General features: G+C 38.1%; 1 protein-coding gene across 14 annotated transcripts in view; it reads left to right on the forward strand.

The window, feature by feature from the left end:
• The window catches only part of LOC124378720 (RIMS-binding protein 2-like), a 113,750-nt gene that overhangs the window by 9,537 nt on the left and 90,241 nt on the right, over positions 1–13,972 (forward strand). The window contains exon 1 of one of the 14 annotated variants that reach the window (XM_046838464.1): positions 7,611–7,659. The exons of the other annotated variants lie outside the window; for them this stretch is intronic. The gene's annotated coding sequence lies outside the window, so the exon portion shown is untranslated. Of the gene's footprint in view, positions 1–7,610; positions 7,660–13,972 lie in introns of those variants that run through there. 14 annotated transcript variants of the gene reach the window in all.

Here is a 13,972-nt window from a genome sequence, read left to right on the forward strand (position 1 = left end):
ATTATTGATTAAACCCAAGTTTGATCTGATGCAACTTCAGGATTTGATGCTCCTTTGTGCATCGTTGTCTTCTTTGTCTTTAAAATGAATGGTTTCCTTTACTGTTTGGGGGAAAACTGCCACTTGCCCACAATTTCCCACAAAAAAACACCCCATAATCTATAAACCAGGAGTTTAGTGTATTGCTTTTGAAAAAATAAATTTGCCATTCTGGTGGAAGGGCTTTTGGTATAATTGTCCAAAATTGTATGTCAGAGCATGTGTGAGATTAGCTGCGTCTTTGAAGTGTGCAGAAAATTAGCATTGCCTTTCTCTGGACCTAGTCAACTATTTTGTTTTCCTCTTTCCTTTTCAGTCTTTTTTTTTTCCTTTGCCAGAAAACACGCTTCTGTCTAATTTAAATCGCTGTTGTCTTTTCCTTTACAGTCTTCAGTCCTTTTTTTTCTTCCTGTCCTTGAAAAAAAGAACTATAACTGAGCTGCTGCTTGATATGAAGGATAAACTGAAAACAAGGCAGTATTTATGACCCATAGTTCGTTTTCCATTCATGCTTTGGAGGTCACATTCTTCACCTTACTTCATGAATAGTTCTTTCAGGAAATTTGGCAGATGATGGATTATTGCTTGTCTGAAATCTGCTAGGAACAACAATTGGGCCTTATTTATAAAGACTTTTAAAAATGTCAATTGTAATTGTCAATATAAAGTATTTCACAAATAGGTATGTCTAAAAATAATTCAAAACAATTTCTATTTATCGTTTTATTTATCAATTGCTAAACAGTTTAATATACTGCACATTAAATTTGATTAAATTCAAGCAATTTTTTATATTACACAAAGATAACCAGAGTAAATACAACATGCAGTTTTTAAATGATGATTTTATTTATTATAGGAAAGAAGCTGTTTAAACGTACCTGGCCCTATGCGAAGAAGTAATTTCACACTAAACCTAATAACTGTTTGTGCCACCTTTGGCGGCAACAACTGCAATCAAGCGATAACTGCCTTTCACATCACTGTAAAGGAATTTTAGCCCACTCCTCTTTGCAGAATTGTTTCAATTTCGAGCATGAGCGGCCTGTTTAAGGTCATGCTACATCTCAATCAGATTTGAGTTACTTTGACTAGGCCACTCCAAAACCTTTATTTATTTAGTATTGGAGCCATTCAAAGGTGGACTTGCTGGTGCATTTTAGATCATTGTTCTGCTGCATAACCGAAGGGCACTTGAGCATGAGGATGTGAACTGATGGCCAGACATTCTCCTCCAGGATTTTCTGGTAGAGTGCAGAATTCATGGTTCCATCAATGATGGCAAGTCATTCAGGTGCTGAAGCTGCAAAGCAGCCCCCAGACCATCACTCTACCACCACCATGTTTGACTCTTGGTATGTTCTTTTTGTGAAACACTGTGTTAGTTTTACGCTAGATGTACCAGGATGCACATTTTCCAGAAAGTTAAACTTTTGTCTCATCAGTTTACAGAATATTTTCCCAAATGTCTTGAGGATGTTTTTGGCAAATGTGAGACGAGCCTTTGTGTTCTTCTTTTATTGTTGAATCATAAGCGCTGGCCTTAACTGAGCTAAGTGAGGTCTTTGGGTTCTTTTCTGAGCTCCTCGATAAGTCTTCTTCGTGCTTGTGGAGTCATTTTTGTAGGCCAGCCACTTTTGGAAAGCTTTACCAATGTTCCAAATTTTTCTTTGTTTGTAAATAATGGCTATCAAAAATAGCCATAGAAATAATTACTTGTTCAGGCAGGTTTAGACAGCTTTTTTTTTTGCCTTAAAAAAATGTAATCATCATTTAAAAAACTGCATTTTGAATTCAAACTATGCAACAAAAAAAAAGAATCAGAAAATACTTTTTCACAGCACCGTAGAACATGATAAATATTTTCAAATATCCTTAGACACAAGCAATAATAACAATTGGATCTTAAAACTTAATATCATTGTCAAACAGACCTTGTCTATTAGTGAGGTCTCTAACAAATTGAGGACAACCCTGGCTCTAGATGTGATTTCATGTGTGTTTTGTCACATGCACTTTCCATAAGAAGATTAAATTCTAATTCATAAAACAAAAATCCTTTTAAATGAAATATGATATTTAACCTGGATGCCTGTCTCGCTGTTTTAGTACTCAACCAATCAGAACTCAGAATTTTTAGTATCATTGTGTGCCAACCAGATTTATAAATGTTCCATCTGTTATCTGGGATAGGTATAATCCCAATGTGAGCTAAATGTCGATCTGACAGGAGATTCTAAAATTCGTAGCTACTTTTTAGGTTAAACCAGTACAATGCTGGGACGAAACACCGCATGTATTAATCATGCATAAGCATGGTTTTGTGTGTACTGATTTCTTGAGTTTTGCTTACGCATGTGCGTAGATTACTGAGCGTAGCATAATAGCTGGTAGAATAATTATGCAGGGCTTCCATATCACATTAGCATAATTGGGAGGGTAATCACCGATTTCATTGCACTAAGATGCAGAGAGTTGACGCAGTTGGTTCTTGCAGCTTTGTGGAGAGAATTAATGTATTTTTTCACACCACTGGAAACTCTTTTGTAGAAAGTAAAAAGTGGGTCATCAGTCTCTTTTCTTAACCCAGTACCATTTTATTTGATCTCTGTTATAAGACTTTGAGCTACTTATGCATTTAAAAATTGATTGGGGATGGTACTGGCATTTTCTAATTAACTATGAGTTAATTAATGACAAGTCATACTTTCATTCATATCTCTCATATCAGAACACATTGTCCAGAACCACTAGTTTCTAAATGTAAAACCAAATGAAAGTACTCAAAATATGAAAAAATAATTCAAATAATAATTTTGTAATTCAACTTTTTATTATTGTTCAACAGTCGAAACTTCGTACATCACCACAGTATGCAATATTCACCTTTCCTATCAATTACAAATCCACTAGTCACCATCAATGGAACAAAATTAAACAAGAGCACATGTAAATTATACAGTTTTTACATAGTCCTGCTCATCACCATTTTATTTGCTGCCAAAAATGATACCATGGTTGTTGTTTGTTTTGTTTTTTTTCCTCACTATGCAGTTTTCCCAACATGCTCTCATATGATGCATTTTCATTCATGCCATCAATCCAATCTTTTAGACCAGAGATTTAGGGGGCATTTCCATTTGCATGAAATAATCTCGCAGCTGTGATACAACCAATCTTAGAAAAGGTAAATTCAATTTTTTGCTATGTTTGGTACCACTGATTTATCTCCAAGAAGTCATAATAGTGAATTCACAGTTAAATTGAAGCCTAACCACTCTTCAAGTATTTTCAAATTTCTTTGCCAAATCATATGTAAATGGGTGCCCTCTTCTCCCTTACATTTTCAGCATAAATATTTTTAGCTATCACCATCCTGTAAAGTCTAGATGGTGTAAAAGTAGTATTTTGTAATTAATGAATGAATTTCCCCTAGCCTCCTTTGTGTTCTTACCCTCATTAGGTAGGATATCCATATGTTGAAATTTGTTTATTAGACAAAGTCTAAATCAATTTTATACCTTATTATTGTTTTCTGTCATTTAAAACAAGCAGCTTTACAATGCTACTGTGCTTTTTTAACACAAAACTGCCAGATATGGTTATTTGGGGGGGGGTTAGGGGGTTACTTAATGCAAATCAGTGTGATGTCAATTTAAAATGTGTGGGACTATCAATTGGCATTGTGTACAGCTGTGCATACACATGTGTGATAAACACCCTTTTCCCATGGTGGCCCTTGCACACAAATTTGTGAGATCCCAGGTACCCAAGGATAAATTTAACTGACAACTGGAATGCAACATCAGGGTCTGAGTTCATTCCGTACACATGTATATAGTGTGGAATACAAAAAAGAAGAATGGAGTATAGATTACGACTAACATAACCCAAGAGTCACTGAAGACACAATTCGCCAAACATTTCATAATCACAGTGGCAAGTGCGATAGTGAAAGAGAGAAACTGGCCCTATTTTAATATTTTATGCTGCATTTGATTCTGGGGGTTTTTGTCCATTGTATCTTACCTTCTAAGTATACTGGATGTACTGGATAAAATGACTTCCCCTAGATGTCCCTACAGTGGAGTCCCTGATTATTTTCAAGCGACGATTGAAGACCTACCTCTTTCTGAAATACTTAAATGAGCACTTTCCAAGTTTGCTTTGTAGAATTCAAGAGTTATATTTATGTTAGGTTTGTAATCTTGTGTACCAGTGTATATTTATTTATTGCTAGAGACTCAAAGCACTTTTGTACGTCGCTCTGGAAAAGGGCGTCTGCTAAATGGCACAAATGTAAATGTAAATGTATAAAGACATATACCAATGTAGTGACAAGCCTGAAACCAGTTGTCTGTCCAGAGAGTCTTGGACACATTTAATTTTTTCTGTGCATTTTTTTCTCCACTTCTTCCACATAACTCCTCTAAATCTAATGATATTAATATTATACCATAATTTCCGGACTATAAAGTGCACCCATATATAAGTCGCACTGAATTTTACAAATATTTTTATTTTTAACATAAATAAACCACACCTGTCTAAAAGCCTTATACACTAATGTACTTTACACAGGCTTTAACGAAAGACATGTTACACACGGTGTAACGGGTGAAATATGTTGCGCTTCCTTTAGGAGCATAGCGGTATTTTGGGAAAAGACCGGCACAGCATTTTTCCAGTGTTGCTGCGTGTGTTCAAGATGAGGATTATGTCATTATTTTCTGATGCTCATTTCTAAGTTTCTTTGACTAACCTGTAACGCTGTTGCCAAGAAAAATAAAAAAGCACGAGTTTTTTTCACGAATAAAATACAGTACTTTATTTTTGTACACATATAAATTTAAATGAGCAAAGATTCTTCTTATCTAGGTGATATAGACATAAATCGCCTTCTCCTCATACTTATGAATGACTTCATCTTTAAGCTCTCCTCTGGTTCTTCAGTCTACACATTACAGGACAGATCTATTACTAAGTACGATGAAAAAATTTCTCTAACCTCATCACAAGCTGCTTTCCGACACATCCGACACGATAAATATGATTTCTACATTTAATTTTTTATTTCCTGCAGAGAAATATATTACATTATATAGTAAAATATTTTACATATAAGACATAAATTGAATCCAGGAGCAGTCTACCTGCACCACAGAGATTTGTAGAGATTTTATTTTATTTTTTTCACTGCTAGGTTCCTGTTGTAATTATTCTTTTTTGATTCCTGACTGTATATAGTGTGTGGTTAAAGAAAACTGGCCTCGTTTCTGTAGATCAATGCGGAATTGCTGGATGGATGAAGGTCAACCAGGAGCTGTACTTTGTCTCAAACCCCCAACTGAATCAAATCGACCATTCGGATTAAGTTGTTCAGTGCATTTCCATTTCATTCAGTTGAGCATATCAGGTTACACTGAATGCTGAGTTGGTCACTTGTGTATTTAAAAGCCAGCCTATACAACTAGATTCATTTAATTTAATTGAAGCAGCGAGCGCTAGTAATGAACACAGCAGAGCATCTGTTTTTTTAGCCACACTGTCCGGTTTATCGCCTCAGATTCCACCTCAAATTTTGTTTTGATACCTTCTATGACCTTGTATAAGTAACATGTCTTATCTAACAGCTAATTAAAAGCTGTTGCATCTAAGAGTTTTACTCTCCAGGTACATATGCAATAGAAGTTTATTCGAATTTCACAGTCACCTGTGTTAGATTATGCGATGTCCTTATTTCCCATAAAAATGAAACTGACTGCGCCAAGAAGTGCGCACCAGAGATAAAAATAAACTCCAAGACAGAGTTAATATCTCTGAAATTAAACTCTTGGAGTGTAGGAAGCAATAAAGTAATTAACAGGATGATGTCTGCGATTGGAATCCTTGGGAAGTGGTTTGGGATCTAATAAACTTCATTTTTTAGACACACACACACACACACACACACACTTGCTTGTGACATTTATTTAACTGGGATTCATTGTGAATTTTGTGTGGCAGTTCGATTTGTGTGTATACAGCAGGATGAAGAGATATAATGTGTTTGTTGTGGAGCTGATGGCATGATGTAATTTCCTGTTTTGTCCACATCGGGCTGTTGTATTCAGCGATCACGTCTCCATACGTCACCGGCAACATTGTGTTTCGATGGTAATGCTTGCAAAGTGTGCGTGTGTGTGTCCACTCGTGTGCGCCCGTCCCACAGCCCACCGTGCTGCCTTTTCAGCAATCAATAGGCACGAACATCATTCCAGCGTCATCTCCATGGAAACCAGCTTTCTCCGCAGTTCAGATTGGCTCTGACTCAGAGTCTGCCTGCTTGCAATTGGTTGGCTGATTGCAGCCATCCCACCCCCATTTTCCTTCTTTATCATATAGATACACACAAACACGCACTGGCTTTTTCAGGCAGGTTTCAACCGAGCATTCTTCCGTCCGTCATCCTTTCGGATAAAATGTTGTCCCGGCGAGCACGGATTAGGCAGCAGGGAATAAGCAGAGGACTGTTTCATTTTATCCTTCAAGTGGCATGATTGCAGAAGAGGAGGGTTTTAAAGAGAGAAGAGACGAAGATGGATACATAATGTACAAACGTGCTTTCATGTAGAGGAGCTTATTTAGGAAGCGTTTTCATTTTAAATAGGCATCCTGTATCTTTTGAGAGATCCTCAGACAATCTTATGAGGGAGCAGAAGCCTGCACTTAATGGTAGCACATAAAGATGTGCTTTAGACAGCTTTAGAGCTGCATCCTTACGTATGGACTAAACTGTCTCATGCAGACTTGTGTCACCCCAGGAAGCAACGTGACATTCATCTCAATTTTCATCTGAGCATGATTCTGAGGGACATTCTGCACAGTTGACTGCTAAGTCCTGTCCACCTTACCATTACAGTACAAGAGAGGAGCAGTTGTTCTCTGTCGTGATGCAGTTCTTGCTTTTCTATGAATAGGCACCAGTTTGATCGCTCGTTTACTGTGACAGTGCATTTTTGCTTTTCGACGTGATTCCTGGGGGCGACTCTCAAACTAATGCGCTGTGCAATTGCACTGAGTGCAAACCGATCATTTCACCTCAAACTCCAAAGTCAGCCTATGCCGGGCTGTTCTCCTTATCTCTTTTTTTCTCTTAACGAACCCCTACTGCCTTTCATGTCTCTCTGTCCATTGATTCACAAAAGCGAAAGGGCTGTTATTCCTTTACTGATCACCGTAATCGCTTCAGCCTCAGGCTTGAATGAAGCTCCAACACTGCCTTCCTGTTGCCTTGCAATTTTATGTGCTTTTTCTGGCGTAGTATTGACCTCCCCTGCTTTACTCAGCGTGCAGTAAAAGGGAGCTATGCATGACCTGTGCACCTCGCCGGAACCCCCTGAACCCTTGCAGCACTTCTCTTCTGTAACTGCCTCCAGTGCAGGTGAACCTGAACCTCCAGTAGGAACAGAACCACCAGAGGAGAAAAAGCCGGAAATAGAGAAGGGAACGTCGAGCACTGTGAACATGGCAAGCCTGAGCCTCACGACCATAACGAAGGAGAATGGCAGCATGCTCGGAAAACGTCACCATTCCCTATACGAGGATTTTAGCAACTACGAGGCGCAAGGGTTCAGAAAGGTAAGCAGATTGCTTCGAAATGTATCCTGAGAATTTATAGGATGCAACACCAACATAAAAACTAAGGGGGCATAATGGGACTCATAGCTGTGTTTATTCTCTTGTACAGTTTTCAGTATGTTGCTGTTATCTGCATTTATTTTCTAGAATATGGAATGTACAGAACATAACAGCAGTTATGTTAGACTGTTAGAAGAAAATATTCAGTGACTGGATGGTATGATGTGGTCGGATGCAATCGCAGCATGTCTGGAAGTGTTTTATTTCCCTTACACTGCAGCAGTTCAGCAGCCATCATGTTAACACACTGTACAGTTTGTCCGTTTATAATAATGTTTAATGTTGTTGAGTGCCTATGAAATGAGTTAGCTGTAGTTATAGCGGCTTTGAACTTTAAATCGTTCTCACAACCGCGTTTCTTCTCTCCTATATAAAACAATGCAGTTATGTTAAAATGCAAAAAGCAAATCCTTCCATCCTGGATATTCTGCAGTGTCGTAAGAATTTATCATGGACTGTTCCCTCGCCATATAATCTCTGACCCTGGCGACTCCTTTCGAAAAGTTAACGGAACACCAGTAAACTCCAGGAAGTTGTTAGTATAGAAATAAAGATATGAAGATGAAGATAGACTCCGCTGTACGGACATCTAGGGGAAGTTCATTCCACCACCTCGGTGCCAGAACAGAGAAGAGCCTTGAAGTATAGAGTAGTGTTACGGTACTAGGATAAGCCATAGTATATAAAAAACCTTCTTTCTGCTACTCCTATTAGGGGTCGTCACAGCGGATCATCCGCATGTTTTGATCTGGCACATGTTTTTACGCTGAATTCCCTTCCTAACGCAACCCTCCCCATTTATCCGGGCTTGGGACCGGCACTAAGAGTGCACTGACTTGTACAACCCTAATGGCTGGGGTTGGTTCCCTGACCGGGAATCGAACCCCATAGTGTATGACTTTTAAAATGTTAAAAGAAGCGTGGATTGTTCATATTTGTATAAAATATTACCCCGCTGCTCCATGACGAGGAATACATGCCCTAGACTGTTGCACATGTTATAGGTTGGCATTAAAACATGCCCCCAAGTACGTTTTGCCTCTGACCTAGACACATGCACTCTATTATGCTTTAAGTATAACACAGCACTTACTTGCCATGCAGATCTGTTATGCTTTGGAGGGGTTTTTTCTGTTGTGCTTTTGGCTGCTGTTTTGTCCTTCATTGCCATGTTGAAACACATATGTGCATTCTAAAACAGTGCTGACCAGCCTGTCTGTCTCCCAGACGAGCCGAATGTGGGCCAGTTAGCAGTAGCACAGGGGTAATGCGTTTAGCAGGAGCTATATACAGACACAGCGGGCGACCTCAACCCATATTTTACTGTTTCAGAAAAGAAACAGAACAGTGCCACATCCAGTGTGTCCTTCTAAATCAAAAAGGCATTTCAATGACTTCCTGTGGCACTTTAGTGGTGATAAGATTTGGGAAGGACATACACGCAATAGACATGCATACACACACACAAACATACACACACCATAAGTGGCCTGACCACAAGCCTATTTTTTTTTATTTTATTTTTCTCATTTTAGTTGATATATGTACATCCAAAATATCTTGACATGTTTTAAATATCACTTCTAAAATAAATAATTGGAAACCATAAAGCAGAATTTGCATCCTGATTGTTTTTCGAGAGATCAGTAGTAGATTTCTAAGAGAAGATCATTCACCATTTATTATTGATTAGACAGCACATGGACAAAATGGATTGCTACAATTTAAAGATCCATGATTTGGGAGTTAGAGGTTAAAAAAAAAAAAGATAGTAAAAAAGTGGCAGGACAGAATAAGATTCCCCTGGTGCCTGTCCTCCGAAAAAAATGTCTGCGCATGCCACCCACATTCTCATGTTCTAAAGGCCTGCAATAAAAATACCCAAGCGCAGAGGTAGCGTGTGCGAGAGTTGCGTGAATGCGAGCATACAGTTTCTTCACAGTTTCATGTTGGCTTTCGCATACGAGTGCTCCTGTACTGCAGGCAGACCTGTTTAAAATTCATGACTATGTCCATGGCTGCAAGAAAAAAGCCTGCATTCGACTTAACTATTTTTGACCTCGGTGTGATTAAAATTTGGTTTAGGGCTACAACTAGCGATTATTTCGACAATCGAATAATCGGGCAATTAATTTTCAGATTAATCTGATTATTATTACTATTCTTTCTAAATATTTGCGTTTGGAATATAATGAATTTTATTTTGTATAATGATTAAATGATATATACATACATTAAAAACAAACATTTGAGCGTTTGTATAGTAAAACTGCAGTAAATCATGTTTGAAAACAGAAGTTTACTGTTGTGGTACTAATGTACAAATGCTATAAAAGAAAATAAAACAGTTTGTTGCAATGCATGCTCATAGCATATTTATATATAGCATATTTTAGAATATTTAGCATATTTATGCTAGCTTTTGCATTTACAGCATTTGGAACATACCCGAGTTTAGAATGACTAATAATGATCTCAATTATACACGACTGAGGGCAGAGGTCCAGCTTTGGCAGCTTGATGGTGCTGGGACCTAAACTCAGGACATTCTGATTAGGAGTCCAACACCTTAACCATAGCTACTATGTAATTGATCTGCATCTGCCAGTCAAGTAGCATCCCTGCCTGAAGTTTAGTAAGACCTTTGGCCACTTTAGATCTGTGTAAAAAGTTAAAGTTTTTAACGTAAATCTGCATTTGGACATTTGTGTGTAACGCTGCATTAAGTATACTGTGGCCTTTATTCAGTTGGACATATTATGGAGAAGATATACCACTGACCAATGTTTACTTTCCTCAAAAACAGTGGACCCCAGTAAAGTTCTGATCCAACCTCAGTTGTTTAATGGGTAATTTATTTTGGCCATGTTGTCTTGTTAATGCTAAAAGCTTGCTTATTGGTCCATTGGTTGCTTTGCTGCTTAGCGGATAATCATAAATAGACATTGTTTGGCATAATGCTCAAGAAACAAGGTCTTAATACATGTTAATGATTTAACCCTTTTTCTAGCTAAAAAGAAATCAGTGTTAGTTAGAGCACATAAAGGCAGGAGAAAGAGGCCCTTAAAATGATGCATTGGAGATTATCATATAGAGCGCTAGTCTCAGCAGGAGGCAGAGAGCAGCATGTGTGTGTGTGTGTGTGTGTGTGTGTGTGTGTGTGTGTGTGTGTGTGTGTGTGTGTGTGTGTGTGTGTGTGTGTGTGTGTGCCCTCCAAGGAGTAATAAGGAATAATGAGTTTTCATGAACGTGGAAGCAACGCACATCCTAATACTACTACCATGTGTGTGGTTTTATGTGTTTGGGGTTGTGGGGGGTTGAGATGTGAGGCTTTTTATGGTTGTGGGAGCAATAATGGGTAGGGCGTCAACCACCCTCTTTTTGTTTGTTTTTGATACAAGAGAGTAATGTTTCCAGAGCCAAAATTCTGTTATTAATCCAATGCCGGCAAATTAAACATGAACATCTGATAAAGCATTCAAGGTGGTGGTGTTGGGGTGCCATTATTGCTGAATGGTGAAATAGTGAATGATGAAAAAGCTAATTGAATTGGCCTAAATAAACGAAATTGTTGCACATTAATGGCATGTTCGCATGATACAGGACTATTGCTAATATCAGGCCAGTGCTGAAACTGACTATCAGATTTGGTAGGGTTTTGGATATGTGCTTAATGGAAAACTTCACCCTAAAACACATGAAAATGCATTTTGTTGATATTGAGATATTTACAGCTAATGTGTTGGTTGATGCTGTGCTTTATTTTTGCTATTTCTGTAAAACTATCCCCATGGTTGCCTCTCTCCATTCAATTGGGACATAGCTAGCTCATGCACAAAGGTACTGTAGACGAGAGAAAAACAATCAACAATGTCTAACATAAAACATAGCAGCATGAGCTTCTTTTCTCGTCCACCATTTTTCCAGGGACTTCGATAAGATAAGATTTTATACGCCCCACAGTCGGGAAATTTCCATGTTACGACAGCAAAAAAAGTGCAAATTTGTAGCAGAAATACAGTACAAATATATGCAGTACAGTATAAAAATACAAAAGACAAAAACAACAATAATAGTAGTAGTAGTTACGCTATCAAACAAACAATTTGCAATGAGTAATATTGAACTGTTTCAAACTAAAAATGTAATTACTGTTATTGCACAGTTAAACAAAAACGGTATTAACACTGTGCATGATGGTGACTGGTTCACTGGAAGCAGCTCTGATTGTAAAGTCTAATCGCTTCTTCAGACACTTAGGGTGTAACATTTTGTCACTGAAAGAGCTGCTCAGATATGCAACTGTTTATACAGGGGGCTAGAGTCAGTCTACAGCAATGATGATAGCTACCATACTCCTTTCTCCCACCTCCTGTACTGTGTCCAGGGGCATCCCCAGGACTCAGCTGGGCTTCCTGATCAACTTGCCCAATCTCTTCCTATCTGCAGTAGAGATGCTGCTGCACCCACAGACCACTCCATAGAAGATGGATGAGGCCACCACAGTAGTGCACCCTGCACTCCAAAAGACCTTCTCCTCCCCAAGAGAAAGAGTCTGCTCTGTCCTTTTTTGTAAATTGCTTCTGTATTATCTTTCCAATTTGCTGTTCAGATAAACACTCAGGTATTTTAAGAGTCCACTCTCTAAATGCCCTTCCCTGAAGGTTCACTGGTGAAAGTGAAGAGTGTTTGTGCAGGCAAAAATCCACCAACAGTTCATACAGCAACGCAGCGGTTATGCCGAGTTACACCTGCAACCCGGTTCGGCTTAGTGATCTGCGACACGAGAAGCATTATGGTGTCACTGGTATTAGGATGGAATCTGTTGGAGTCTCTGTATTGAATTCCATCGGCACTACTATCAGCAGGTTACCGGACAGCATTGTGGGTAAAACCATTAAGGAGTAAAAAAAAAATTCCAATCAGAATTTTATCGCAGGATAAATCTTCGATGCGGGCGAATTATAACGATTAAACTGCAAGTCACTCAGGGTGGATTTGATGCGTTCATCAATTTTAGAGCCAGAAATACCCAATAAAGCATTGCTAATAATACTATGGTTTCCATATAACATAAAGGTTATTGATTTTTGTCAATAATGTATAAATGAGATAAAAAAAATAAAAAAAAAACACTTCCACCCTAGTTTATGTGCTCTTTTTAAATTACTTTAGTTAATGTTGTTGCATCGAAGTCATTCAGATTTAGATGCATGCCCTATGTGGAGAACCAAAACTCTGCAGTGCTAAACCTGTGCCAAGACTATACTTACATTAATGAAACTTACAAAGTTTGGAATTCCTGACAGCACTCCTACTTGCCTTGCAGTTTGTGTGTATAAGGAAAATTTGTATAGTGATACACACCAAACAGGCATAACATTATGAGCAGTGTTGTGCTCGTTACTAAAAAATAGTAACTAGTTACAGTTACTCGTTACTTGATTCAAAAAGTAACTTAATTACTTTGTTGATTACTTACACCAAAAAGTAATGCGTTACTGTTAAAAGTAACTTTTTAGTTAATTTTTTAAAGAACGTTCTTTAATGTTCCCATTAATGCCCTTTTATGCGTTATGGTCTATACAAACACAAAACTGGCTTAAACACAAAATCATTTTTAAACACTACTTTATTAAAGCCAGACCAGCACAAACTGAATATATCACAAGGATTTCTGAAATAAATAACAAAACAAGCCGAATAATATATTCACAATCAAAAACTAAAGTGGCTTTTGCATCATAAAAGCTGTTGTGTTGAGCCCTTAAAAATGTTCCTTTCACAGCTTAAGTATGAAAACTATCAACAATGTAGAACAGAACACCGGGTTAGCTTCTAGCTACTAGCTCCTCAGGCATGGCGTTTCTGGAGGTGCTTCGACAGATTGGAGTTGCTGTTTATCGCAGTAGATACGACCTTTGAACCAGAAAGACACAGCTTACATTTGACTAAAAAGTTTTTGTCTTTATGCTCAACTAAAGTGAAATAATGAGCATATTTCAACTTTGAGAAACTCGTCTTGCTCTCGCCTCGACTCGCCATTACTGCCACACAGACCTGAATAAACGGAGACACGCCCACATTTCGTCTTCTTCGTGTTCACAGTGGTTCATCCACCAATCCTACAATGCGTCGCTGCTGTAAACATGTTAGACTGTAGGCTACACTTCAGCCAAAATTCATTCATTTAAAAAAGTAACGGGTAACGCACCATACAGTAAAAGTAACGGAGTTACTTTATTTAAAAAAT

Source organism: Silurus meridionalis, chromosome 25 (genome assembly GCF_014805685.1).
Source record: "Silurus meridionalis isolate SWU-2019-XX chromosome 25, ASM1480568v1, whole genome shotgun sequence".
In the NCBI taxonomy this organism is placed as follows: domain Eukaryota; kingdom Metazoa; phylum Chordata; class Actinopteri; order Siluriformes; family Siluridae; genus Silurus; species Silurus meridionalis.